Here is a 24657-nt window from a genome sequence, read left to right on the forward strand (position 1 = left end):
AGAGTGAAACAGTGGAGAAATAATCTGAAAGTGGTTCTACGAACCCTCTGCAGAACACTTAAGTATGGATTGCAGAGTAATCACGTAGATGTGAAAGGAGAGAAAGAGATAACGTAGACAACTGTAGACCTATTTCTATGCCATTAGTGTTGGATTATTGATTATTTCATTTCACATAATTTGCTGTCAAATGCGCAGTTTGGTTGTAAAAGTGGTTTAAAATCGAAAATGCTATATTCTCTTTTCTCTATGAGATACTGGATGGATTAAAAATAAGGTTTTGAATGCGAGCCACCTCTTTTGATGTAACTAAGGCGTTTCATTGTGTTGATACAAAATATTCCTCCATTATGTAATACGGAGAGTAGCCTCCAGTTGGTTCGCCTCGTCCTTTAAGAACAGACAGCAGAAGGTCATTTTCCACAGAACTGAGAATGAGTATGATGTGGGGCCCAGTGAGGCACGGTTAAATGGCGGAGAGGGGGGGCGGGGGGGGGGAGGTTGCCCCAGGGATCTGTGTTGGGGCCACTCCTATTCCTTATTTATATAAATGATACGTGTTCTCGTATTACATGTGATTCTAAAATATTTCTGTCTGCTGATGACACTACCTTGGTACTAAAGAATGTTGTGTGCGATGCTGGCACTGTTTCAAATAGTGCAGTTCAAGACATAGCTTCCTGGCTTGTACAAAATAAACTAACGCTAAATCACAATAAGATTCAGTTTTTACAGTTTCTAACACACAGTTCAACAAAAAATGGCTTTGTAATGACACAGTATGAGCACATGATTAGTGAGACTGAATATATCAAATTTCTAGACGCTCAGATAGATATTAAAGTGTCATGGAAAACCCATGCTCAGGATCTTGTTCAAAGACTTAATGCTGCTATTTTTACTACTATAACTGTATCTGAAGTAAGTGACAGTTCGACATGAAAAGTAGTCTACTTTGCTTGTTTTCATTCGCTTCTGACGTATGGTGTTATATTTTGGGGTAACTCTTCCCATCCTCGAAAGTTATCCTTGCCTCAGCAATGGTTGGTTCCAACAATAGGTAGTGTAAGTTTGCAAATCTCTTGTCGACTCATGTTCATTAGTCTGGGTATTCTGACGTTGGCCTCTCAATAGATATATTCTTTAATATCGTTTCTTGTTAACAGCATCAGCTTATTCTCAAGAATTAGCAGCTTTCATTCAGTTAATATTAGGCAGAAGTCCAATCTGCGCCCCTCCCGCCGGAGGTTCGAGTCCTCCCTCGGGCATGGGTGTGAGTGTTGTTCTTAGCATAAGTTGTGTGTAAGTCTATGGACCAATGACCTAAGCAGTTTGGTCCCTTAGGAATTCACACACATTTGAAAATTTTTTTCCAATCTGCATTTGGATCTCACCTCCTTGACTCTTGTGCAGAAAGACGTGCAGTATTCTGCCGCATTTATTTTCATTAAGCTACCACAAGAATTCAAAATCTTAGTAGCAATCCATGCGCTTTCGAGTCTAAACTGAAGTTTCCTCATGGCTCACTCCTTCTATTGTGTCGAGGAGTTCCTTGAAAAGCTAAGATAATTCCTGTATTACATGTTGGTTGCATTTATATAAACTTATAGCCTGTCGTCTTTAGGAGTCATAAACATTTTATTTTATATATTAATACTTTTCTGTTGTAATTTCATGTACTGTTACATTCCATGACCATGACGATTTGTTTGTCAGTTTGGTCCAACGTGTAAAATAAAAGTTGTTGTTGTGGTCTTCAGTACTGAGACTGGTTTGATGCAGCTCTCCATGCTACTCTATCCTGTGCAAGCTTTGAGAGGTGGTATGATCCCCCTCTCATATTTCTATCTTACGATTTTCCTCTCTAATTGCATGCAGTGAAAAGTTGCTATTCCTTCACACGCAGGCTTCCCACGCAGCGTCTCTCGTTACCCGGGTGGTCCAGTGACAGGCGGGCACTGCTGATCTTGAAAGGGTAAGCCGACAGGTGTGAGGGAGTCAAGTGAATGCTTTCCAGACGCCGACATTGTAGAATAGCGGCGGAGACACTCTCGGAGGGGCCTGAAGTAACGGCTGGGCTAGAGGTTCCGTTACTTTGCAGAAACTCAGTGAAAACACTTTCTGGCGGGCTACCAGCGAGGCGTGGGAATGACTTGTGTACCCAGGCAGTTTTGGCGCGCAAATTCCCGCGCTTTCTGCAAAATCGTAACTGTGATTGGCTTGCTCAGGGCATAGCTCCGTGACGTAGCAAAATCGGCGCAGAAATTGGCGCCAAGAATCTCCATTGGTGGAATGGTAGTGCTCCGGCAATAGAGTGGAATTTTCCACAGGTTTTCGAGTTGCTGATTGAAACGGTTAACCACGGCCATTGTCGTGGGGGCGGGAATGTTCTGTGTTCGCTTTGTATGGGTGCTCTTGTGGGGTAGTTGGCTCTCGCCATTCAGTCGGAGTAGGTTACAACACTGAGCTCTCGCTGTTCTGGACAGCCTGCCGTCCGTTGGCTGTCTAATATACTTTTATTTGATTGTAACTGTTTAACGAAGTTGCTGAAGTTTCGACTTCAACGTAACTTTCCGAGTACAGTTGGCAATTAAGCATTCTGCGTACAAGCGGCCTATGTTGTCTGTCTTGGGCAGTTTAGGCTAAAGTTGACTGTATCGGAGTTACTGTGTGACTTCGCTTGTGAAAATCAATCACTGTACCGTCAGTGATTATGTGGCGAGCCTTCTTCGTCTCCCTCAGAGTCGCGTTTGTATTGATAGGAAGTCTTTAGTCTGGAACAACCGGACCAGGACAATTTGTTTCGGGCTATACTCGTGACATTATCGTCACCACGATGGGACGTCGAAGCAACCAGCCATCACTTCCAGTACGCCAGATCGTGTCCTTGCAGCTAAGAAGACAGCTTGGTAATGTACGTCCGCAGCACCGGCAAAGCAGGCATTTTTTCTAGGCGATAATCAGAGCTCAGCAGAGCGCGCCTGTTCGTCTTTTCTAACTTTGTTCTATCTTGGGTGTTCATTGTTTGAGTTCTCACTAATGTAGCAGCAATTAATGTTGGGTTAGCTGTGCGTCTCTCTTAAGATTTGAGTTGCAAGGAATTGGCTCCACATACCACTTCGTCATAAACGTCACAATCTAGTTTAGGGACAACTTCACCTTCACAGCGTTTGTTTGAGTATCCAATTTGAGCCAATTTGATGTATTGTAAATGTTTCATGAGTTTTTGTTTATTATTTTGTGTTTAGTCTTAATAAATCATATTGTTATTTTGGACAGAACTTTCATTCTCTTAATCGGTAGAGCAGCCCTATCATTTCTCACTACGTTAATGAAACCTTCCTTTATTTAACTTATCAAATTAAATTATTGCTGGTGCCAAACTCTTTTCTACTCCACTTGCAGGGTTGATTACAGTCAGTTCGCGTATCTTTTTAATCCATGTGCAACAGCAAAAGTCGGAGTTAGAATAGGGGGGGGGGGCCTTAGAGCATCATTTACATATGTAGATTCTAGAAGAATTTAGCGTTAAATACACTGCTAGCCCCGGCACCTCGCAGCTTCTTCATCTCCCAGTACTTACTGCAACCTACATCCTCCTGAATCTGCTTAGTGTATTCATCTCTTGGTCTCCGTCTACGATTTTTACCCTCCACGCTGCCCTCCAATGCAAAATTTGTGATCCTTTGATGCCTCAAAACATGTCCTACCAACCGGTCCCTTCTTTTTGTCAAGTTGCGCCACAAACTCCTCTTCTCCCCAATTCTATTCAATACCTCCTCATTAGTTATGTGATCTACCCATCTAATCTTCAGCATTCTTCTGTAGCAACACATTTCGAAAGCTTCTATTCTCTTCTTGTCCAAACTATTTATCGTCCATGTTTCATTTCTATACATGGCTACACTCCATACAAATACTTCCAGAAACGACTTCCTAACACTTAAATCTATACTTGATGTTAACAAATTTCTCTTCTTCAGAAACGCTTTCCTTGCCATTGCCAGTCTACATTTTATATCCTCTCTACTTCGACCATCATCAGTTATTTTACTCCCTAAATAGCAAAACTCCTTTACTACTTTAAGTGTCTCATTTCCTAATCTAATTCCCTTAGCATCACCTGACTTAAATCGACTACATTCCATTATCCTCGTTTTGCTTTTGTTGATGTTCATGTTATATCCTCCTTTCAAGACACTGTCCATTCCATTCAACTGCTCTTCCAAGTCCTTTGCTGTCTCTGACAGAATTACAATGTCATCGGCGAACCTCAAAGTTTTTATTTCTTCTCCACGAATTTTAATACCTACTCCGAATTTTTCTTTTGTTTCCTTCACTGCTTGCTCAATATACAGATTGAATAACATCGGGGAGAGGTTACAACCTTGTCTCACTCCCTTCCCCACCACTGCTTCCCTTTCATGCCCCTCGACTCTTATAACTGCCATCTGGTTTCTGTACAAATTGTAAATAGCCTTGCGCTCCCTGTATTTTACCCCTGCCACCTTCAGAATTTGAAAGAGAGTATTCCAGTCAACATTGTCAAAAGCTTTCTCTAAGTCTACAAATGCTAGAAACGTAGGTTTGCCTTTTCTTAATCTTTCTTTTAAGATAAGTCGTAAAGTCAGTATTGCCTCACGTGTTCCAACATTTCTATGGAATCCAAACTGATCTTCCCCGAGGTCGGCTTCTACCAGTTTTTCCATTCGTCTGTAAAGAATTCGCGTTAGTATTTTGCAGCTGTGACTTATTAAACTGATTGTTCGGTAATTTTCACATCTGTCAATGCCTGCTTTCTTTGGGATTGGAATTATTATATTCTTCTTGAAGTCTGAGGGTATTTCACCTGTCTCATACATCTTGCTCACCAGATGGTAGAGTTTTGTCATGATTGGCTCTCCCAAGTCTGTCAGTAGTTCTAATGGAATGTTGTCTACTCCTGGGGCCTTGTTTTGACTTAGGTCTTTCAGTGTTCTGTCAAACTCTTCACGCAGTATCATATCTCCCATTTAATCTTCATCTACATATTCTTCCATTTCCATAATATTGTCCTCAAGTACATGGCCCTTGTATAGACCCTCTATATACTCCTTCCACCTTTCCGCCTTCTCTTCTTTGCTTAGAACTGGGTTTCCATCTGAGCTCTTGATATTCATACAAGTGGTTCTCTGTTCTCCAAAGATCTTTTTAATTTTCCTGTAGGCAGTATCTATCTAACCCCTAGTGAGATAAGCCTCTACATTCTTACATTTGTCCTCTAGCCATCCCTACTTAGCCATTTTGCACTTCCTGTCGATCTCATTTTTGAGACGTTTGTATTCCTTTTTGCCTGCTTCATTTACTGCATTTTTATATTTTCTCCTTTCATCAATTAAATTCAATATTTCTTCTGTTACCCAAGGATTTCTATTAGCCCTCGTCTTTTTACCTACTTGATCGTCTGCTGCCTTCACTAATTCATCCCTCAAAGCTACCCATTCTTCTTCTACTGTATTTCTTTCACCCATTCCCGTCAATTGTTCCCTTATGCTCTCCCTGAAACTCTCTACAACCTCTGGTTCTTTCAGTTTATCCAGGTCCCATGTCCTTAAATTAGCACCTTTTTGTAGTTTCTTCAGTTTTAATCTAATGTTCATAACCAATAGATTGTGGTCAGAGTCCACATCTGCCCCTGGAAATGTCTTACAATTTAAAACCTGATTCCTAAATCTCTGTCTTACCATTATATAATCTATCTCATACCTTTTAGTATCTCCAGGATTCTTCCATGTATACAACCTTGTTTTATGATTCTCGAACCAAGTGTTAGCTATGATTAAGTTATGCTCTGTGCAAAATTCTACCAGATGGCTTCCTCTTTCATTTCTTCCCCCCAATCCATATTCACCTACTATGTTTCCTTCTCTCCCTTTTCCTACTCTCGAATTCAAGTCACCCATGACTATTAAATTTTCGTCTCCCTTCACTACCTGAATAATTTCTTTTATCTCATCATATATTTCATCAATTTCTTCATCATCTGCAGAGGTAGTTGGCATGTAAACTTGTACTACTGTAGTAGGGTTGGGCTTTGTGTCTATCTTGGACACAATAATGCGTTCACTATGCTGTTTATTGTAGCTTACCTGCATTCCTATTTTTTTATTCATTATTAAACCTACTCCTGCATTATCCCTATATGATTTAGTATTTATAACCCTGTATTCACCTGACCAAAAGTCTTGTTCCTCCTGCTACCGAACTTCACTAATTCCCACTATATCTAACTTTTACCTATCCATTTCCCTTAAATAAAAGTAAATAAATAAATAAAGTGTTTCTAGATTAATATTGCACATAGCCCCACACAAATACACTACTAGCCATTAAAATTGCTACACCAAGAAAAAATGCAGATGATAAACGGGTATTCATTGGACAAATATATTATATTAGAACTGACATGTGATTACATTTTCACGCCATTTGGGTGTATAGATCCTGAGAAATCAGTACCCAGAACAACCACCTCTGGCCGTAATAGCGGCCTTGATATGCCTGGGCATTTAGTCAAACAGAGCTTGGATGCCGTGTACAGGTTCAGCTGCCAATGCAGCTTCAACACCATACCACAGTTCATCAAAAGTAGTGACTGGCGTATTGTGACGAGCCAGTTACTCGGCTACCATTGACCAGACGTTTTAAATTGATGAGAGATCTGGAGAATGCGCTGGACAGGGCAGCAGTCGAACATTTTCTGTTTCGAGAAAGGCCCGTACAGGACCTGCAACATGCGGTCGTGCATTATCCTGCTGAAAAGTAGGGTTTCGCTGGGATCGGTTGAAGGGTAGAGCCACGGGTTGTAACACATCTAAAATGTAACGTCCACTGTTCAAAGTCCCGTCAATGCGAACAAGAGGTGACCGAGACGTGTAGCCATTGGCACCCCATACCATCACGTCGGGTGATACGCCAGTGTGACGATGACGAATACACGCTTCCAATGTGCGTTCACCGCGATGTCGCCAAACACGGATGCAACCATCATGATGCTGTAAACAGAACCTGGGTTCATCCGAAAAAATGACGTTTTGCCGTTCGTGCACCCAGGTTCGTCGTTGAGTACACCATCGCAGACGCTCCTGTGATGCAGCGTCAAGGGTAACCGCAGACATGGTCTCCGAGCTGATAGTCCATGCTGCTGGAAACGTCGTCGAACTGTTCGTGGAGATGATTGTTGTCTTGCAAACATCCCCCTTTGGTGACTCAGGGATCCAGACGTGGCTGCACGATCCGTTACAGCCATGCGGATAAGATGCCTGTCATCTCGACTGCTAGTGATACGAGGCCGTTGGGATCCAGCACGGCGTTCCGTATTACCCTCCTGAACCCACCGATTCAATATTCTCCTAACAGTCATTGGGTCTCGACCTACTCTAGCAGCAGTGTCGCGGTACGATAAACCGCAATCGCGATAGGCTACAATCCGACCTTTATCAAAGTCGGAAACGTGATGGTACACATTTCTCCTCCTTACACGAGGCATCACAACAACGTTTCACGAGGCAACGCTGGTCAGCTGCTATTGTGTATGAGAAACGGGTTGGAAACTTTCCTCATGTCAGCACATTGTAGATGTCGCCACCGGCGTCAACCTTGTGTGAATGCTCTGAAGAGCTAATCATTTGCATATCACAGAATCTTCTTCCTGTCGGTTAAATTTCGCGTCTGACGCACGTCATCTTCGTGGTGTAGCAATTTTAGTGGCCAGTAGTGTATTTTGGGGTAACTCTTTCCATTATTAAAAGTTATCTTGCCTCAGAAACGGTCGGTTCCAACAATAGGTGGTGTAGGTTTGCAAACCTCTTGTCGACTCCTGTTCATTAGTCTGGGTATTCTGACGTTGACCTCTCAATAGATATATTCTTTAATATCGATTCTTGTTAACAGCATCGGCTTAATCCCAAGAATTAGCATCTTTCACTCAGTTAATACTAAACAGAAGTCGAATCTGCATTTGGAACGCACCTCCTTGACTCTTGTGCGGAAAGGCGTGCAGCATTCTGCTGCTTTTATTTTCATTGAGCTACCACAAGAATTTAAAATCTTAGTAGTAATCCACACGCTTTCGAGTCTAAACTGAAGTTTCCTCATGGATCACTTCTTCTATTGTGTCTAGGAGTTCCTTGAAAAATTAAGATAATTCCTGTGTTATTACTTTTCAGTTGTAATTTCACGTACTGATACGATCCATGACCATGAAGGTTTGCTTGTCAATTTGGTCCTACGAGTAAAATGTAAATAAATCTCGTGTGGCTTGGATCTGCCGTCCTACAGACCGTTCGCCGGGTGCAAGTCATTCGATTTGACGCCACTTCGGCGACTTACGAGTCGATTAGGATGAAATGATAATGATTGGGACAACACAACACTCAGTCCCTGAGCGGAGAAAATCTCCGGATGGCCGCGAATCGAACCCGGGCCCTTAGGATTGACATTCTGTCGCGCTGATCACTCAGCTACCGGGGGCGGACACACGTGTGCCGGCCGTTGTGGCCGAGCGGTTCTAGATTCTTCAGTCTGGATCCGCGCGACCGCTACGGTCGCAGGTTCGAATCCTGCCTCGGGCATGGATGTGTGTGATGTCCTTAGGTTAGTTAGGTTTAAGTAGTTCCATATTCAGCAATGAATACGGAAACAACACGGCAGTCTACCCCTTCTCTGAAGAGGAGGTAGCTGCCCATATAAAATCCCTGAAGATAGGGAAAGCTCCCGGGCCAGATGGCATTGTGGCGGAGGTGGTGCAGTTTCTGGCTCCCCAGATAGTCGCCCCTCTAACTCATCTTTATAACGAATGTCTTAGGCAACAAAAGTTCCCTCGAATTTGGAAGAGGGCAAATGTAGTGATTATTAAGAAAGGAGTTGACAAGGACCCAGCAGAAACAAAATCCTACCGCCCAATCTGCCTGCTTGATCTGCTTGGGAAGGTTCTGGAGAGACTGCTGGCTGACAGACTGGCTGCGCACCGAGTGCTGTGCGGGATGAGCAGCAGACAATTCGGCTTCAGGCCTGGGCGATCAGCATCTGATGCAATCGCCCTGGCGGCTGAGGTCTGTGGCTCTACCCCGTACAAGTACGTTGTTGGCATCATGGTGGACATAAGTGGCGCCTTCGACAACCTGTGGTGGCCTTCGCTCTTCTCCTGTTTACGGGAGAAGGAGTGTCCAAGGCCGCTATATGGGTGTCTGAGGAGCTATTGTGAGGATCGGGAGGTCTGGCTATCATCCCCTAGCACAAGGGTAACAAAAATAATCACCGAGGGATGTCCCCAGGGCTCCGTACTAGGTCCCCTGTTTTGGGACATCCACATGGAACCTCTATTAGACACACTACAGCAAAGTGATGATGTGCTAGAGGTGATAGCCTACGCCGATGACCTCCTCCTACTGGTTGGCGGCCGAAGCCGAGAAGACATAGAGCCTAAAATAGAACGTGCAATAGGAACACTACAACTTTGGTGCCGGAAAACTGAGATGACAATTTCACCAACTAAGTCAACATATCTCCTTCTAAAGGGACAACTAGTCAGAAATCCAACAGTTAGGATAGAGGGCTCACCAGTTCTCAGGCGACGTGAGACTCGATACCTGGGCATCATCATTGATGAGAGGTGGTCATTTGGCAGACACATTGAAACCGTAACACAAAGAGCCTTACAAGTACTCAACAACCTCATCTCCATTGGACACAAACGTTTCCACCTCCCACCACATCTTATCAAACTATATCATAACAGCATACTCACCTCCATAGTGGGTTACAGTTCTGGAGTCTGGGCACATAGGCTCACGAGGGTGGTGCCCGCCATGACAGTGAGAAGAGTACAAAGAAACATGATTATGAGATCAATGGGGGCTTACAGGACCACACCGGGAGGAGCCCTATTAGTCATAATGGGACTCTGCCCCTTAGATATCAAAATTCGAGAGCAGGCCGCTTGGTACTGGGCAAAAAAGGGGAACGTGGATAAAATAGAAGCAATTCTAGGGAGTAGGATTGAAAATAAAGTTGAGATCAGGTTAAGAGGGGATCAGCTGTGGCAACATTCATGGGAAAGCGAAGAAACAGGGCGCAGAACCTTTAACTTCTTACCAGATGTCACTGAAAGAAGGGGAATGACGTATTTCGAACCTACTAGGGGACTGATTCACCTTCTCACTGGCCATGGACCCTATCCGACATACTTACGTCGATTTGGGAAAAAGGCGACACCCGCGTGTGACTGTGGTGTTCCGGAGGGTACTCCTGACCATGTAGTCTACGAGTGCCCCCTTTTCAATGATGTGGCCTCTGTGTTACGAGACCAACTACCCCACAATGACACATTCAGACTGTTGAGACAACGTGACACTTTTCAGATTATCAACGAACTGGCAAACGCGGTATCACAAAAAGTCTTAAGGGACTACCTGCGAGAACCGAACTAGCACCTTACTAAGACACTTTAAATACCGATGAAGTCTAGTACCCTATTCCCAAACCGCCTGAGCGCGGAAAGGCCGACTTCTTCAGTCTAGAATCCGCCGCGCTTCGGGATTAGGGGGAGTGGGGTGCATTTATACACCGAATTAGACAACGCACCCAATCTTGACCCTAGGATAAGTTTAGTTGTAGAACCTAGTTTATAGATTCTAATTATAGGAACCTGCAGCGACTAACACCATGGCCTGCCCAGTGTCAGGGGCACGCTCATTAGGGTTCGCTCAATGAGCAAGGCCTTATAGTAGGTTTATATTTCCAGCTGACACATTTGTAACGCTGCAGGCTATAGTGACTAGTCCATAGTTAGTTAGGTTACCACTTAGTACTTAAGAACATATTACTGTGCCCATTGTAGTTCCCATATAGTGCTCTAACTAACTAGTTACTAAGTTATACGTAGAATAGCTGCAATAAAATGAACAAATGTAGATGTATTACGGTCCACTAATCACATAAGGTAGTGGGCTACATTGTATGATTAATATGTATTTGGAAATAAAGAATTTTTTTTTTTTTAAAAAAAAAAAAGTTCTGGGGGACTGATGACCTCAGACGTTATGTCCCATTTGAAACAGTTAATTTTTGACACATGTGTAAAATAAAAGTAAATAAATAAATAATGTGTTTCTGGGACAGTATTGCCCATAGTCCCAGACAAACACATTGAGATTATTCTGGATAGTAGGCAGTTCTGAGACCAGATGAACGGTGACGTCTGTCCCAGCGACCTGCTGGACACCCACGAGTGCGACCAGCTCCTCGACTGTGACCTCCGCGGTCGTGCACGTGTGGCCCGCTGCTGCGAGCGCGCGCTTTCAAAGGCCCGACGCACGCGAGCTGGCTCAGAAGAGTCGCGTCGTGACGTGAGTGCGTCCGTAATGCGTTTATGGTCGATAGCGGATAATTGCGGTCCCCGGGTTCAAAGGGCGGCCGCCCCGAGCCCTGTGCCCTCCCACCCCCACAGGTAGGCGGCAGCCGTTCTTGTTTGTTTCTCTTTCGGGCCACCGTGCGTCGGCGGCCACCCCTACCATTGTCGTCCGCCGACAGATGTCCCTGGGCGGCTCCCAGCCTTTCAAACGCCCATGTTTACCTCTGCTTGACAGAACCCAGATGTTGCCAACTCCGCCCTTGACACTGCGGATTACGCACGCACAACAGTTGACGAGCTCTTACTGAACCCGTTCGGCACTGCCTTATATTGCAGTATGATACGTTAAGTGCCGCCGCGTTAGAAGAAATGCTCGTTCTACGAACAAAGTGTAGCACGCATGAAGCAGCAGCTACAGCTATATCTAATTTAACAGTGCTTCACTTACAGATTCTTCAGTTCACTGGTGGTTCGGAAATGTTAGTGCCAGTTGCTTTCACAGCCGATTGAAGTTTATGCATAAACACACACACACACACACACACACACAAACATACACACACACATTGTCTGGGACAATAATGGAGAACATTGTCCCAGAAACGCCTGGGGCTGGTAATGTGAGCGACTACTTTCTTGGTACCTACTTGTTGCCTCCTCGACTATTTTCGCAAGAGCACCTGCCGACGTTATTTGAGGAGGTACGTCTTGGTATCACACAAAGTATGTGGCTCCAGCATAATGGGGCTCTCGTACGCATTGCAGGACCAGTAAGTGCGGCATTAATCTGTACTTTGCTGGCCGAAATGGCCGAGCGGTTCTAGGCGCTACAGTCTGGAACCACGCGACCGCTACGGTCGCAGGTTCGAATCCTGCCCCGGGCATGGATGTGTGTGGTGTCCTTAGGTTAGTTAGGTTTAAGTAGTTCTAAGTCTAGGGGACTGATGACCTCAGAAGTTGAGTCCCATAGTGCTCAGAGCCATTTGAACCATTTTGAATCTGTACTTTCAGCAATCGCTGGGTCAGGCGATATCTCAGTACCTTACCCCAGAGGACTTGCTTGTCCAATAGTACATAGAAATCGAAGTGTATTCCACTCATGCAGATATTGAGAAGCGATTATATGCAACAGTTCTTGCAGAGACCACACACATAAAGAATACGCCACACTTTGTCCATCGAATGCCCTGCTGTGTATGCTGAAGTGAATATTGCTCATTTTGAACATTTGCTGTAACATTCAAAAGAGCAATAAAGGACTGAAATACTTGTAGTATTGTTTTATTCTCAACCACACTCAGTGACCTGGATACTCCGTATTCAGACAATACGCATTTCCGACTCCTGTTAGCATAACTAAATAATATTTGTTGTTGTCTCTGTCACCTTATCCGTCACTCTGATCACTGAACTGCCTGCGTATCTACGTTGCTCCATCATTTTTTCCAGCGTCATCCCCCACCTTCCATTCCAAAGTCGCCTCGTGCATTTCTTATATCTCTGAATCCAAAACAGAACTTTTTGGCTGCATCTAATATCCTCTCACCAGTGTACATGCCCGTCAACTCTCATTACACTCATAAAGATGTTTCCTGATCCATTCGTTTACTTTCCTGTCTCTCCTACTAATTTTAACGTACACTATTTCATCAGAAGTATCCGGAGACCACTAGGTAATGTGGAACTGATCACTAGATGTCTTGAGAAGTGTAGAGCACTTGCCCGCGAAAGGCAAAGGTCCCGAGTTCGAGTCTCGGTCCGGCACACAGTTTTAATCTGCCAGGAAGTTTCAAGACACGTATGTTCCATGTAACCATCGAGTCATGTACATGGAACCTTACAGTTCTACGGTACAAAGCTTAGGGAACTAGCAGAAGAAATCTTTTTAATCTGCAGTGTTATGTATGTGTTGTTTTGAAACCTTCTGTCACACAGAATTAATCTACCAGGAAGTTTCATTATCACAGTGTCGTATGGCGCTGTTGGGTGGGAAGTCTCACGGTGTGGGTTCAGTCATCTAGTTAGGAAGGGTGATCTTTCCTCCACATGCTTCGGCCCCGTTTCTTGCAGATATATGACAGTTGTGTCTTATATGTATTTGTGGATTGTAGGTGACTGTAATGTGTGTCTAGTGTATATTATGTCTTTGTCGTTTGATGATGATGAGCGAAAGGGAAACTCGGTGCCGGCACACAACCTACTTAGGGTGCCGCCGAGCTTCACGTCCCCGCCGGCCGCAGTGGTCTAGCGGTTCTAGGCGCTCAGTCCGGCACCGCGCGACTGCTACGGTCGCAGGTTCGAATCCTGCCTCGGGCATGGATGTGTGTGATGTCCTTAGGTTAGTTAGGTTTAAGTAGTTCTAAGTTCTAGGGGACTGATGACCACAGATGTTAAGTCCCATAGTGCTCAGAGCCATTTGAACCATTTTTTTCACGTCCCCATTCGACGTATGTATCACCATCAGCATTGTCAAATGGCTTCACTTCATGACGCTTTGCGGAAAGCTGTGGAATTTAATGCAGGACACTGGCGCAAAAACAGGTGATCAGTAACCTTACGTCAATACCCCTCCTTCCCTTATCGGCCTAATACTAGCAGTGAAACTTTCATACACTACCAGGATTTGGACGGCTTACCTCCGAGACGACTGACACCAGAAAGGCGTGCTTTAGCAACCTCTTCTACGGAGGTAGGTATTTTACTTACAAGGGAAACAACTCCCCATCGTATGTCCTCCCCCCCCCCCCCCTTGAATCTAATGCTAAGACCGCCTGTGGATAGCCCGTCAAGAACTGCACACAGATCAAGCGTGAAAACAGGAAGAAGGTGTACCGAAGCAAAATGAAAACAGTGAACGGTCCAAGCTCGAGAACTGCAACAACGAATGAATTGATAGAGTCACGACATCGTGATTATTTGGTCACAGTGTTGGACTGCAAAACGAGAGATCCGTGTTCAAATCTCGCTCATACCCCGCTTCTTTTTTCACAGACTTATGAACTGACTGTCCGGTCACTGACGTATCTGTTCGTTGTGTTCAAATTTGTGTCTGTGTCGTGATGTAAAGTCCATTTGTAACAGCGAGGTGTAAGGAACGGACCTATAATGAAAGCTGATTCCGCACAACTACTCTTTTTTGCAGTAGAAAGGAAGTGGATCTCGAATGGGAAGCGTAAACGTCTGATGACAAGGCGACAAGTCGACCGCATCCTCCACCGGAAAACACATCCGGAATGTCATACACGACATTGGTGACGGTATGTGTGTCATATGATAGGAATCTCTTATCGAAGCACCTAACTTGTAGCCCGCATCTCGTGGTCGTGCGGTAGCGTTCTCGCTTCCCACGCCCGGGTTCCCGGGTTCGATTCCCGGCGGGGTCAGGGATTTTCTCTGCCTCGTGATGGCTGGGTGTTGTGTGCTGTCCTTAGGTTAGTTAGGTTTAAGTAGTTCTAAATTCTAGGGGACTTATGACCACAGCAGTTGAGTCCCATAGTGCTCAGAGCCATTTGAACCATTTTTGAACCTAACTTGTACGTCTGGTGAATGAGTGAGATATGCCTCCGTACCCCATTTAGGTGTTCGCATGAATGGTGAAATCATAATAGTTTGTCACATAAACTGCAACAAATGAACGTAACAGTTTCACAATCACACAGTTTTCCCTGTGCTTTATCAAAATATACGTTTTTAACGTTTTTGAAGTTTTCCGCACGTACATCATCAAACCCTACATATGTCCAATCAAATCTGAACATATTCTGGAATTTTGGAGAGTGAAGTTGATTATGTGTGAGAGCTTGGACTTTGATAATAGACACATGGTCACACATACAATGCTGTTCTATGTATCTGCGCAGCTTTACAAAATCGTAGAGTCTTTTCACGATGTGTTTCACTTCTCTAAAGCCAAACACATCTAACGGTTGCACAAGAGCTGTACAATTGAGGAATGGTAATCACGTCTATTCTCACACCATAACTGATTGATCCGTCTGTCCTGTGTATCTGTTAAGGAGTAAAGCAAAATCTTTGTTCCCACATGGAGCAATTACACGTTCATCAAAATCTTTCACTAGTCTTTTTTCCATTTTGCCTGACGCTGTACAATTCTCAATGACATTAGTGGTTGGCGCAAGTCTCCTATTCACCTGTTGCTGAGCTTGCGGTCCAAATACATCATTTTATTCGTGCAAACGTAGTAAAATTTAGGTATAAGAAATCCTGTTTTGTTACGGGCATATTGTATGGTGTAATTGTGGGAAGTGGCATGCAGCTGGTCTGTCGTCTGCTCCAACTAATGAAAACGTGCGAGTTGATTTCATTTCATAGTTAAAACCAGCCTGACCTGTGTTGATGACATATGTCTCTTCATACATTGGAATTTGACGTCAGTTGTCGTAACAAGCTTATTGGAACAGTCCACAAGTTCTTACAGCTTACTGGGATAGTTTTTGCTTACATATTTTGTGATCTTTGTCCTGGTAATTTTGTATTTCCTTTTGAAAGTGAACAGCCATGAGGTGAAGCCTCAGACGTTTCGTTTAGCATAATGTAGCCCCCCCCCCCCAAACTTGTAAGTCTGTATCATGCACTTCACTTAATTCATTCCTTGTGTGAATAAATTGTTGGTGTACATGTTTTTCTAGTTAACTGAACTTCTGTCTTCAGGTTCCACCTCGTTCCGCGACTTCCGTATAGTATTTAACTGTGCTTTCTTCCTCCAGACCTTGAATTTATTTCTAACTTCACTTAATAATCCATGTTTGCGGTTTTTAATTGGTTTGGATATTACTCTACTGGGTGATATTTTTTACTGTGTACAAACTCTAGGCCGGCCGGAGTGGCCGTGCGGTTCTAGGCGCTACAGTCTGGATCCGAGCGACCGCTACGGTCGCAGGTTCGAATCCTGCCTCGGGCATGGATGTGTGTGATGTCCTTAGGTTAGTTAGGTTTAATTAGTTCTAAGTTCTAGGCGACTGATGACCTCAGAAGTTAAGTCGCATAGTGCTCAGAGCCATTTGAACAATTTTTTTTTTTTTTTTACAAATTCTAGAGACTGATCAATGAAAGGATGCGGAAAAAAGAACGTTTAATGAACTTGTGTCCGGAAAGGCATGGTTCCCATGCTAGAGACCATTTATTCAATCACATTTTGTTACAGAAACTGCCGTCTAATACGCGCTGTACCATGCAGCCACAGTCATGGTATGCATGCTTTCCTCCTAGAGGGTGTTCCTCATATGTCATACCCTAGCGCCCTCTCCTGCCATAACAACTGGTAATGTTGTGTCCTGCCACAGCAACTGGTAGAGTTGTGTCCGACTTATATATCTTCCTGACTCACCTTGTGGTGGATATGATACAGAGTTGTACACAATGGTACCGTATTCGAATCGAGAGCTTGCCGACATTCACGGAAAGGCAAATGGCAACGGGCGGCGGACAGCAGAGTTATATCAGGAGACCTATCCCCGCCGGCAACAACCACAGCAGTCAATGTTTGCAACAGTGTTTCGCCGTTTGTCTGAGACAGGGTCGTTTCAGGTAGGAAGAAATGACGAATGTCGTACCCGAAATGTCCGGACACCAGACTTGTAGGAAAATGTGATTAACACTGTGGAAGGCGACCGCCGCGTCAATATCAGGCAGTTGGGCCGCTAGTGCAGGGTAAGCCAGGCGACCGTGTGGAACATTCTCCATGACAACTGTTACTACACTTATCACTTACAGCGTGTGCAGGGCTTACTAGCGACAGACTTCCCACATCGAGATCAGTTTTGTCACCGGTTTCTTCAGCAGGCAACCACAATTCCGGGATTTGTGTTATCCATGTTACTCACAGATGAGGCCACCTTTACGCGGAGTCGTGTCTTCAACTTTCATAACAGTCATGTGTCGGATATTATGCAGAACCCCCATGGCATGGAGACAGCTAATCATCAGCGTCGGTGCAGTTGGAATGTTTGGGCTCGGATAATTGACGACCGTATTTTAGGATCAGTCTTCCTTCCACGTCACCTAACAGGCCGGAACTATCGCCGTTTCTTGTGGGTAACTTTGCCTCCCCTGCCGGAAGAAGTGCCATTGATGATTCGAAGGGTTGTGTGGCTTCTACATGATGGTGCTTCAGCCCATTTCGCTGTTAACATTCTGACACATCTCAATCGTATCTTCACTGGTCGATGGATCGGACGAGGGGGTTCAGTTGCAAAGCCTGCTCGTTCACCGGATCTCCACCGATCAACCGATGCGATTTCTGGTTATGGGCCATCTCAAAAAGTATCTTGGATGCAGAGCGCATTCCAGATGTGGAGACACTGGAGCAGAGTATTAAAGACACTGGAGCAGAGTAATCATGCCGCCTTTGATACTGTTTGGATGCAGCCTCGCCGAATTGAACGAGTGAGACAGAGTATGCTACGGCGCGTACAAGCATGTGTTGAGACACATGGAAACCATTTTCAGCACATACTATGACTGTGACTGCGTGGTACAACGCGTATTAGACTGCAGTCTCTGTAACAATCTAAGATTGAAGAAATGGTCTCTTGCATGGAAACCATGCACTTCTGGACATAAGTTCACGGTACCTTTTTTGTTCCATATTCTGTCATCGATCAATCCCTAGAATTTGTACACGATGGAGAAAATCAGCCTGTGTATTGGAGCAATTCCTTCAGGTAACCCAACAAAATGCCGCCAGATTGACGTCGCAGCATCTATTGGCTCAAATGGCTCTGAGCACTATGGGAGTCAACTTCTGAGGTCATCAGTCCCCTAGAACTTAGAACTACTTAAACCTAACTAACCTAAGGACATCACACACATCCATGCCCGAGGCAGGATTCGAACCTGCGACCGCAGCTGTTTGCGGTTCTAGACTGTAGCGCCTAGAACCACTCGGCCACTCCGGACGGCGTCGCAGCATCTCTTCTTCGTGTTATTGTACAGATCGTCTACATTGTCGTCATCCGGTGTATACAGCCCCGCGGCAATCAGCAACGTATCTTCATCATCACAATTACTGTTTATCAATGGATGTAGGAAATAAGAATACTGCACAATCATCTGATCCCTGATGGAATTTGTAGTTTCCTTAAAGTTCGCGAAATGTTCATGGATCTTGTTATGCAAGTCGCGAGCTATGCTCGTATTTGCTGGGCTCATATTGCCCATGGAATATCACTTGTGTATTTAGCTCACCCACGTCCAAAGGCACAAACAATTCACTACCAGCCAGGCGGGTTCGTCCACAGGAATCCCCTGGCTGCCTTGCACTGTAGTCAACTGACGTCCATTGTGAGCGACTGAGAAGATGAAACCTCTATATTATTTGATTCGGAAACAGCTGAGTAAAACTGAACGTACTGAGCCTACTTTCTCTTTACTTTTTCGTATCATGTCAACACTGACCCGCAGTGTTCTAACGCAACACAATCTGACTGCTCAAAAAAATTAGAACCTGACTTCAAATAATTAACACAAAAGAATGGCCCTGAATAAGAAGGAATCCTGACAATAACGTATACTTTTCATTAACCACTTACCTTACAAAAATATTCATTACGCGAACAACTGGAATACAGCGAGCGCCAATACTGCCAGCTAAATCAAAGATTCTAACTACTAAAGCCACTAACTACTAATAGGCATGTGGTTAGCAAAGGAAAGATTTTGTTGCACACCAAATAATGTATTTTTTACCTTAATAATGTGACATCCAGTTCAAACACGAATATAAATCGTCATTGACATCCAGTACAAAGATATATAATCATGAATAATATTCAATCGCCAAGTCGAACGGGTACAGATCGTTAGCCTACGCTAACACTTCAGACCTCTACCCTCCATCAATGCTAACATCCATCACTGCTGCCTGTTCACCTCCAACTGCCCAACAGTACATCCATCACTGCTGGCGACTAGCTTCCAACTGCCCAACACTACTGGCGATTAACTTCGAACAACGAGTCCAATCAGCCACCGAGTCTCTTACAAAGAAAGCGCAGTCAGAGATCCATTGCAAAGCGCTACACAGCACTGCCAACACAGAAGAAGCCCACTTACAAGCCTTCACACGTACGTACCTCCGATTTGTTCTACACAAGTACCACATGTTATGACTCTTCAGTTCCGTTTGGGAAGTTTTGACTTTTGATTTACTATGTTGTAACATAGTTCACACCCGCTTGTTTGTTGTTTTCATTTCCGTGAGAGGTCTATGCGGCATCTCACATTTACTTGCGATGGTAATACTTTCTTACCACATGACTTAGATTCTATAACCAGATCTCCCGCTTTGCAGTCCAGCACCGTGACTGCATAACCAGTTCGCTCGACGTTGCACATCTTGAGCTTGGATCGTGCCGCTGTTTCTCGTTTCCTTTTTCTCACAGTTCAGTACACCTTTCTGTTTTCATCCTTGATCTGTGCTCAGTTTCTGACTGGTTATCCACTGGGCCATTTTACCACTAAATATGAGGGGAGTAGGATGGGGAGTTTCCCTCGTCAGTTATTCATTTAATTCCTGTCATTTGACCTCCACAATTGTTCTTCGGCCTCGCCGCTGAGAACTTCCATCTTCTCTCGGGAAAAAAGTCTGTCTACTAAACCCTCTCAGCGCCATCACGCCACACACACACATATTCACAGAACTGCCCGCACCGTTTCCCATTTCCGCACAACTTTACGAATTTTTCGAAGGAAAGAATGCTGAGAGCCCTGCAAGTAATGTTGGTGCGGAATAATGGAGGTACGACAGAGGAAAAGCAGCAACTGTTCGTCGAGTTTGGAGCACCCTCGTAACTGTCGCGGATCTGAATGGAATGCTTTCGAGGCAGCCGCTGGCGAGCAACAAAGCGGCGTGCAAACAGCGACAGAGGGGCGCGGCTGATTGAAGGCAGCGCGCGTTGCATGCTGGGACGGCGGGCCGGCCGGCAGCTCGAGTGGCGGGCGCCACGAGTGGCAGTTCACGTCCGGTCGCCCCCACTTGTGGCGGCGGCTTGCCGCTATCTGCAGCATCTGCCACCTGAGTCCGCCACCTCAGGCCGCACTCTTGTGACGTCAGCAGGTGGCAATATTAGAATTCTGAAGAGCGTCTGACGTGGGGGCCCAACAATTCTCCCAAAGCACTGAAGCGAAATACAAAGGAGCGAACGCCACCAAAGTGCTACTTCGCACCAGGAATGTTTGTGCCGTGTGGTGGACAATAAAGAGAAACATACTGGCGCTAGGTAGCTAATAATGCTTTCCGAGCTAAATTCTATTTTCATCATCCACAATGGTGAGTATTCGTGCATCCTTCATTCAGCACTGTGGTAATATACTTCTGCCCATTAAAATTGCTACACCACGAAGATGACGTGCTACAGACGCGAAATTTAACCGACAGGAAGAAGATGCTGTGATATGCAAATGATTGGCTTTTCAGAACATTCACACAAGATTGGCGCCGGTGGCGACAACTACAACGTGCTGACATGAGGAAAGTTTCCAACCGATTTCTCATACACAAAAAGCAGTTGGTCGGCGTTGCCTGGTGAAACGTTGTTGTGATGCCTCGTGTAAGGAGGAGAAATGCGTACCATCACGTTTCCGACTTTGATAAAGGTCGGATTGTAGCCTATCGCGATTGCGGTTTATCGTATCGCGACACTGCTGTTCGCGTTGGTCGAGATCCAATGACTGTTAGCAGAATATGGAATCGGTGGGTTCAGGAGGCTAATACGGAACGTCGTGCTGGATCCCAACGGTCTCCTATCATTAGCAGTCGAGATGACAGGCATCTTATCCGCGTGACTGTAACGGATCGTGCAGCCACGTCTCGATCCCTGAGTCAACAGATGGGGACGTTTGCAACACAACAGCCATCTGCACGAACAGTTCGACGACGTTTGCAGCAGCATGGACTATCAGCTCCGAGACCATGGCTGCGGTTACCCTTGACGCTCCATCACAGACAGGAGCGCCTGCGATGGTGTACTCAACGACGAACCTGGGTGCACGAATGGCAAAACTTCATTTTTTCGGATGAATCCAGGTTCTGTTTACAGCATCAGGATGGTCGCATCCGTGTTTGGCGACATCGCGGTGAATGCACATTAAAAACGTGTATTCGTCATCGCCATACTGGCGTATCACCCGGCGTGATGGTATGGGGTGCCATTGGTTACACGTCTCGGCCACCTTTTGTTCGCATTGACGGCACTTTGAACAGTGGACGTTACATTTCAGAAGTGTTACGACCCGAGGCTCTACCCTTAATTCGATCCCTGCGAAACCCTACGTTTCAGCAGGATAATGCACGACAGCATGTTGCAGGTCCTGTACGGGCATTTCTGGATACAGGAATTGTTCGCCTGTGCTCTGGCCAGCACGTTCTCCAGATCTCTCACCAACTGAAAACGTCTGGTCAATGGTGGCCGAGCAACTGGCTCGTTACAATACGCCAGTCACTACTCTTGATGAACTGTGGTATCGTGAAGCTGCATGGGCAGCTGTACCTGTACACGCCATCCAAGCTCTGTTTGACTTAATGCCCAGGAGTATCAAGGCCGTTATTACGGCCAGAAGTGGTTGTTCTGGGTACTGATTTCTCAGGATCTACGCACCCAAATTGAGTGAAATTGGAATCACATGTCAGTTCTAGTATAAGATATTTGTCCAATGAATACCTGTTTATCATCTGCATTTCTTCTTGTAGTAGCAATTTTTTGGCCAGTAGTGTATTTCGGGGCTGTAACGCAATTTTTGCTGAGGTCGGGAATGCACGAACGTCATCCCCTCCGTTAGCGTATAATAAATAAGCTACTGGAATAGTCAGAGCGAATGTATTAGAAAAATCTTAAAACTACATCTACATAATCACAGCTCTTAACGAGCTGGCTAATTCTGCGGGCCACGTCTACAACCCGCCAGCGACAGCGTCTTGAAGTTGTTGATCAAAGTCAAAGTGGAAGTGTGGTGATGTCCGAAGAACGAGGTCCCAAGACACAGTTGGTACCTGTCAACGGAACCACAAGTATGGAACCCGCCGCCTGACGCAGCAACGAATGAAAGAAGTCGGCTTAGACAAGCCCTCAAGATACGCCACCGCTGTCGGAACATTACTTACGTCAAACTGCAGTGCCGCTCATCTCACTCTCTAATCATCGCATAAGGCAACAGCATCGCCTTTCTTCACACCCAGCAACACGAGTTGTATTGTGAGCAGAACTGTGTGTCGCAGTTTACAGTCAACTGGACATAACTATCCAGTATTGTATCAAGTGACAGTATTCAGCGACAGTAACAAATGCATTTGTTCCTGTGGACATGAATTGTTTCCAAGTTAAGTATTTGAGATTGTTCAAAGTTTAATAAAGTGGTATAATATTTTGTGTGTGGTGACTGTTTTTGCTAGCTTTGTTCTGTTCTTGTTCTTTTTCTTATGATGGCAAGTTTAAGTGGACAAGGTGCAGCTGTGAAATTTTGTTTTCTGCGCGGTTTAAATGCTGCTGAAGCCGTTTTAATGTTGAAAACAGCTTAATTGAGGAAAAACTCAAATGTACGAGTGGTTTGCTCGATTTAAAAATGGCGACATGTTGGGTGATGACAAACCTCGTTCTGGACGTCCATCAATTGCCCAAATCGACAAAAATGTTTAAAAAATTTAAAAGCTTGTGCTCACAGACCTTTCCAAGAAGTTTGTGCAGTAGTGTTCATCAAAAAAGGCTTGATGATGATGTCTGGTTTGTGGAGCGCTCAAGTGTGCGGTTATGAGCGCTCGTACAAATTCCCAATTTTTACTCAGTCCAATCTCGCCACTTTCATGAATGGTGATGAAATGATAAGGACAACACAAACACCCAGTCCCCGGGCGGAGAAAATCCCCAACCCGGCCGGGAATCGAACCGGGGACCCTGTGATCCAGAGGCAGCAACGCGAACCACTAGCCCACCATCTGCGGACAAAAAGACTCGACTTGTGGCAGACAAGAGACTGATTCTTCCACCACAGCGCTCGCACCTGCATACACAACCATCTCCTTTAGGCAGTTTTTGGCTAAAGATGGCATAGTTCCACTACCCCAATCATCTTGCTCCGTGCTACTTTTTCTTATTTCCAAGCATGAAAAGAGGCGTGGAAGGACACCAATTTGACAACATTGAAAAAAAAAACCGAGGGAGGAGCTGTCAGACATTTCTAGAGATAACCATAAAAATGTTTCGAACAGTGGAAGCATCGGTAATGGAAAGTATTTTGAGGGGGATAAGATTGTTTTGTAAACAATTTGAAAATGTATAGCTTTTAAGAAATAGTTCCGTTTTTTTGGGTACCCCTCGTAGTATCCAGTCGACCTCCTCCAGAGGTAAATCTAAGCCTGCCAGGACCAACTACAGTACCGACGCGAGTGTCTCAAGTGTTTTTCGTACGGCAATACATTAACACTTTGGCTGCCACGTGTGTCAAACTGATACATAAGGTGTCTTCCCTGGCAGGTCATGTGCATCAAATTGATATACACATTCCACGCTGTATGTATACATCGTATTATCAGCTACAATAATTTCAAATGGATATATAGTTGTCCTGGACTCCTGGATAGGCCGTGCACGTTTGGTTCCAAATTTCGTTGACGTACAGTGTGAGGGTCGACTCTCGTAGTTTCCCCTGCGGTCAACTGTTTCTTTGCGTTTACAATCTCTGGCTACACTCGGCGATATCTCGCGCGGCAACATTGCTAGAGGTTGTTTGTGTTTGAAGGCGTTTTCCCATGAAGAATTGAGCTTGTTTTCTGGTGAGTCTGTGACAACTTCCGACACGGAGTCAGTTGCAGTTCGGTTGGACGAGGAAAGCGAATTCAGTGACAGTGAGGCCAGTTTGTTTGGCGACATATCTGATGGCGATGATCCTGAACACTCTCTTGAGGGCCACGATCGTAATTCCGATGACTCTGATGCAGGCGGAGCGAGAAAAAGCAATAGAAAAACCACTGGGGAAACAGTAACTATAACTGGAAATAGAATGATTTTATCACAATATGTTGCGAGAGAATTTCTGATAATGAAAATGACTGGAAGATGCACTGACTGGTTTGTACCGATTGTTTTTTGATGATCAAGTTTTGAAAATGATTGTCACCGAGATGAATCGTTATGCCGAGCAACGAATTATCGACAGTATTGTCAATGAAACATGTATAGAAGGGTAGCCACAAATAACGAAGAAATCCTGTGTTTTTGGATTCGCTCTGCAGATTGACTCGAATCGAAATCCTA

The sequence above is a fragment of the Schistocerca americana genome, chromosome 5, assembly GCF_021461395.2.
Source record: "Schistocerca americana isolate TAMUIC-IGC-003095 chromosome 5, iqSchAmer2.1, whole genome shotgun sequence".
Classification (NCBI taxonomy): domain Eukaryota; kingdom Metazoa; phylum Arthropoda; class Insecta; order Orthoptera; family Acrididae; genus Schistocerca; species Schistocerca americana.